The sequence below is a fragment of the Odocoileus virginianus genome, chromosome 10 (assembly GCF_023699985.2).
Source record: "Odocoileus virginianus isolate 20LAN1187 ecotype Illinois chromosome 10, Ovbor_1.2, whole genome shotgun sequence".
Taxonomy (NCBI): domain Eukaryota; kingdom Metazoa; phylum Chordata; class Mammalia; order Artiodactyla; family Cervidae; genus Odocoileus; species Odocoileus virginianus.
This window is the reverse complement of record NC_069683.1, coordinates 35,505,041-35,510,207: the sequence shown is the minus strand read 5'-3', so window position 1 is coordinate 35,510,207 and position 5,167 is coordinate 35,505,041. Positions and strand designations below refer to the sequence as shown.

Sequence of the window (5,167 nt, the reverse complement as noted above, 5' to 3'; positions counted from 1 at the left end):
GCCTGGCTTGGAGAATTTTGAGCATTACTTTACTAGCATGTGAGATGAGTGCAATTGTGCAGTAGTTTGAGCATTCTTTGGGATTGCCTTTCTTAGGGATTGGAATGAAAACTGACCTTTGCCAGTCCTGTGGCCACTGCTGAGTTTTCCAAATTTGCTGGCATATTGAGTGCAGCATAATACGTAGATGGTGACTATTCTTTAAAATTTTTTTGAAATAGAGAATGCTTCATGATTTGCATGTCATCATTGCATAGGAGTCATGCTACTCCTCTCTGTACTGTTCCAATGTTAGTCTCCATGCTGCTAAGTGAACACTGGTGCCTATTCTTACAAGACACTACTGTGTGTGTGTGTGTGTGTGTGTGTGTGTGTGTGTGTGTGTGTGTTTGTGCGTGTGATTTGATAGACTTGAAGAATGTCAATGTAGGTAGTACAGACAGGAAATTTTTGGTGAAAAAGTATCTATTAAAATCTAGAGAAGGAGAGATAGTCTTACATAAGACAGGTCAGAGAAGACTTCTTTGCAGAAGAGGTGCCTGAGCTACCTGAGTGTCTGAGATATGTTATTGGACATGCCAGCAGGATGCCTACCAGCTGACTGTGGACTGGCAGAATGCCTTAGACAAGCTTTTAGGAAAGGCTGTTTTAGTCTGGGAAGGAGACCTGGGCTGCCAGTGTCCTGTGTCAAGGCTCGGCAGCCTCTCCATATGGAGAGTTTTGTTGGCATGCCACACTCTACGTGGAGCGTTTGTTTCACAGGTAATCCAGCCCCAGTAAAAGGGAGCAAAAGAGATGTATTTTGGGTGAGTTACATGCACTTAATGGATTTTCCTGCTCTGTTCTCTCCTTTCAAATGGCCTACCTTCACTGAAATATAATGATTACCCATCCTATGAGCTTCTTACATTTAAAAATCTTTGGTATAAATTAAAAAGTTTACAAAATTGGACATGATACTACAGGCAATCTTTGTGTTTCTGTCACCCAGTCACAAAGTAAAGTCATGGCCACTTTAGTTTCATATATACTCTCCCTGCCAGAGTATTTAAAACAGTTGCCCCAAATCATTTCATTTCACCTGTAAATATTTACGTATAGCTTTCTCAAAGATAAGAACTTAAAAAAGAGAACCATCTTAACATCACTATTACAAGGAAAAAATTAGAAAGTTTTTAGTATGGTCAAATATCCAGTTAGTGCTCAAATTTCCACAAACTGTCTCTTATTTTTCCAGTTAGATCCGGATCTAACTCAGATTCACACATTACAAGGGGTTGATATTTCTTTTCATGTCTTCAGTTTATAGATTTCCCTGCCCTCTTTTTATTCTCTTGCAATAGTTTGTTGAAGAGATCATGTCCTACTTTCCAGATAGGAGTGCACCACGGTGGTCTCACCTACCTTGCTTCTTTGTTCCTTGTTGTTGTTTAGTCAATAAGTTGTGTCTGAATCTTGGCAACCCCATGGACTGCAGCATGCCAGGCTTCCCTGTCCTTCACTATCTCCTGGGCTTTGCTCAAACTCATCAGTGATGCCATCCAGCCATCTCATCCTCTGACACCCCCTTCTCCTCTTGCCTTCAATCTTTCCCAGCATCAAGAACTTTCCAATGAGTGGAAAAGTCCCTCCACTCCACCATACACTTTTAATTAGAGATTCTAATATGTTTTAAAATCTGACAAGGCTATCCTTTCTTACTTCTCTTTCTTTTTTTTTTTTTCTAACTGTTTTTTTAAAAAGATTATTTTCAGGATTTTCCCTCTTGACTATTTTTGCTTATCTGTTCTTTCAAATGAATTTTATAATAAACTCATCTAGCTCCAGAAAGAAATTTAGTCATATTTTATTGGGTTATATTAAATTTCAGAATTATATTAAATTAATTTTTGTGAATCAGTTTTGGGGAGACCTGAAATCTTTGATATTAAATCTTCTTATTCAAGAATGTGGTATGTCTTTCTATTTATGTGAGGTTATTTTTGTGTATTTTTGCATGGTTTTATCGTTTTTCTTTATAGAAGATTTGGACATTTCTTGCTAAGTTTACGGTATTGTATTTAATGTTTTTTGGCTTTCACAAAGGGGGTTTTCTTTTCCAATATACAATGATTTTTATTTGAATATATGAAAACTTCATTTTTGTAGATTGATTTTATAACCTATTTTACTAAATTTTTTTGTTTGTAGTAATTTTCTTTTGGTTCTTTTGGGTTATTTCTCTTTCATGTGCTCAGTCAAGCAAGTTGTGTCTAACTCTTTGCTACTCCAAGAACTGTAGCCCACCAGGCTCCTCTGTCCATGGAATTTTCCAGGTGAGAATACGGGGGTGGGTTGCCATTTCCTCCTCCAGGGGATCTTCCTGACCCAGGGATCAAACACTTGTTTCCTGCCTGCATCTCCTGCATTGGCAGGCAGATTCTTTACCACTGGGAAGACAGTGGTAGCAACACCTGGGAAGCCCTGTGTTATCTAGATGTATACTTATGTAATTCCTAGATCTAGTAATATGATGAGTAATACTGATGGATTTTAGAATATTGAATCTACTCGGCTTGGTCATGATGAATATTTTAATGTGCGGTTGGATTCTATTTACTAATTATTTAATATTTTTTATTGATATTTAGAAGTGACTGCTGTCTATAGTTGCCTTTCATTAATGCAATCTTTTCAGATTGAAGTTACATTCACTTCATAACATAACTTTTAGAAAAAGAATTTCCCTGAGAAACAATCTGGACCTGGTACATTTTCATGGGAAAGTTCTTTTTTATACTTTTTCTGTTTCCTCTGTGGTATTTTATACATTTAGACTTTCTGTCTCCACTGAGGTTGATTTTGACAAGTTGTATTTGTCTATAAAATTATCTGCTTTATTATTCCAAATTTATTTGCAAAGAACTGTACAAAGTAAATTCTTATTAAAAAAAGCGTGCAGTTTTGATGGTTATTTCCTTCTTTTTATTTTATGTATATGGTACACCCCTTACCCCCGCTTTTTTCCCCCGCACAATCATGTTAGCTAATGGGCTCTTTTATTGTGTCTTTTTTCAAATAATTAACTTTTGAATGTATTTATTGGTCCTATGTTTTCTGTTTCTAACTCATATCTTTTTTTTTTCTTTTCCATCATGGTTTATTACAGAGTATTGAGTATATGGTTCCCTGTGCTATATACAGCAGGACCTTGTTGTTCATCCATTCTACATATAATCGTTTGCACCTACCAACCTCACACTGCCACTCCACCCCTCCCCCATCCCTCCCCCTTCCCAACCACAAATCTGTTCTTTATATCTGTTTCTGTTTTGTAAATAAGTTCATCTGCATTGTATTTTCAATTCCACATGTAAGTGATATCATCTGGTATTTGTCTTTCTCTTTCTGGCTTACTTGAATTAGTATGATAGTCTCTAGGTTCATCTGTGTTGCTGCCTATGACATTATTTCATTCTTTTCGATGATCGATTAATATTCTATTGTATACACACACCACATCTTCTTTATCCATTCCTCCTTTCCAGACATCTTCCTACCCTATCCCAATGGTAAGTGTTCTAATATTTATCTCTATTGTTTAGTTTTGCAAGTTCTCAAACATCATACAAATAGGATTATACAGTTTGTCCTGTTTTGTGCCTGACTTTTTGTTCTTAATATATTTTTGAGACTCATACATGTTCTTGAGTATACTTAAAATACATTGTTTAAAAGTTTCTGAGTAGCATTCCATGTTAGTTTTACCATAGTTTTTGTATCTGTTTGTTGGTGATTTTGGCTTGACCAGCTTGGGGCTATAAAGAAAAGCTACTATAAATATTTTTGCACAAGTCTTTTTGTGGACACATGGTTTCGCTTTTCTTGGATGAATACATAGAAGTAGAATAGTTGGCTCATAGGGTAAGTGTCTGCTAAACTGTATAAAAAACAGACAATTTTGTTTCTGAGTATTTAGCCTAAGGAAATGAAAACATTAATCAAAAAGATATTTGCATGGTGCCCATAGTTAATAGCACTGTATCATTTATTTGAAAGTTGCTAAGAGAGCACACCTTATAAGTTTTCATCATAAGAAAAATTATAGCCAAGGTGACAGATGTTAGCCAGATTTATTGTGGTAATCACTTAGCAATACACACAAATACCAAGTCTTTATGTTGTACATTAGAAACTAATATAATGTTATGTCTATTATACCTCAAGGGAAAAAATGAAAAAGCGAAAACTTTTTAAATAAAGGAAACAGGCAATTATTTTTCCAAAGGGTTGCACCATTAACCATCCACCAACATAAGAATGTTCCAGGTGCTCTGAATCGTCTTAGACAGTATTATCAATCTTTTAAAATTTAGCCATTCTAGTGGGTGTGGAGTGATATCTCATTATGGTTTTAATTTTAATTTCTTTGATGACTAATGTTGAGGGTCTTTCCATGTGCTTATTAGCCATTTATATATATTCTTTTGTGAAGTAATTTTTAAAGCATTTGCCCTTTTTATTGAGTTCTTAGTCTTTTTATGTTTGATTTATAGGTAACCTTTATATTTTTTTGAGACAGTTTGTCAGATATATGCTTTGCAAATATTTTCTCTCAGTCTATGACTTACTTTTTCTTTTCCTTAATTCTATCTTTTGATGAGTAGATGTTACTAATTTTGGTGAAGACTTATTTATTTTTTATTTATATGTAATGCATTTTATGTCCTCTCTAGAAAAATTTTCCTTACCCCAACATCATAAGAATATTCTCCTATGTTGTCTTCCAGTTTTCTTGCTTTAGTATTTACGTTTAAGTCTATTTTCCATTTTGAACGAATTATTGTATGTGGTGGAGGTGTTTGTTTTTTTAGCAAACATATCCAGTTGTTTTATTCCTTGCAAGGGCTTTTCTTTCCCCAATGAACTGGCTTAGTGTCTTTGTTGAAGATCAATTGTCTATCTATGTGTGGGTCTATTTCTATTTTCTCTAGTCTGTTTCATTGATCTGTATCCTGACACCAGTACTACACCACCTTGATTACTTTAAATGTTTTCAAACCAGGCAATGAAAGTCCTGTGACTTAAAAAAAATAAACTTAATAAGACTGTTGTGGTTATTCCATACCACTTGCATTTCCATTTTAGAATCAGTCTGTCAATTTCTACAGGAAAACTTTCTGAGATT

At 34.9% G+C, this 5,167-nt stretch overlaps 1 non-coding gene across 1 annotated transcript; it reads right to left on the bottom strand.

Moving 5' to 3' along the window:
- Positions 1–213: 213 nt before the first annotated feature.
- LOC139037246 (U6 spliceosomal RNA) lies at positions 214–318 on the bottom strand. Its single transcript, XR_011490077.1, has one exon. It is a non-coding gene; the product is annotated as a U6 spliceosomal RNA (small nuclear RNA).
- Between the last annotated feature and the right edge of the window lie 4,849 nt (positions 319–5,167).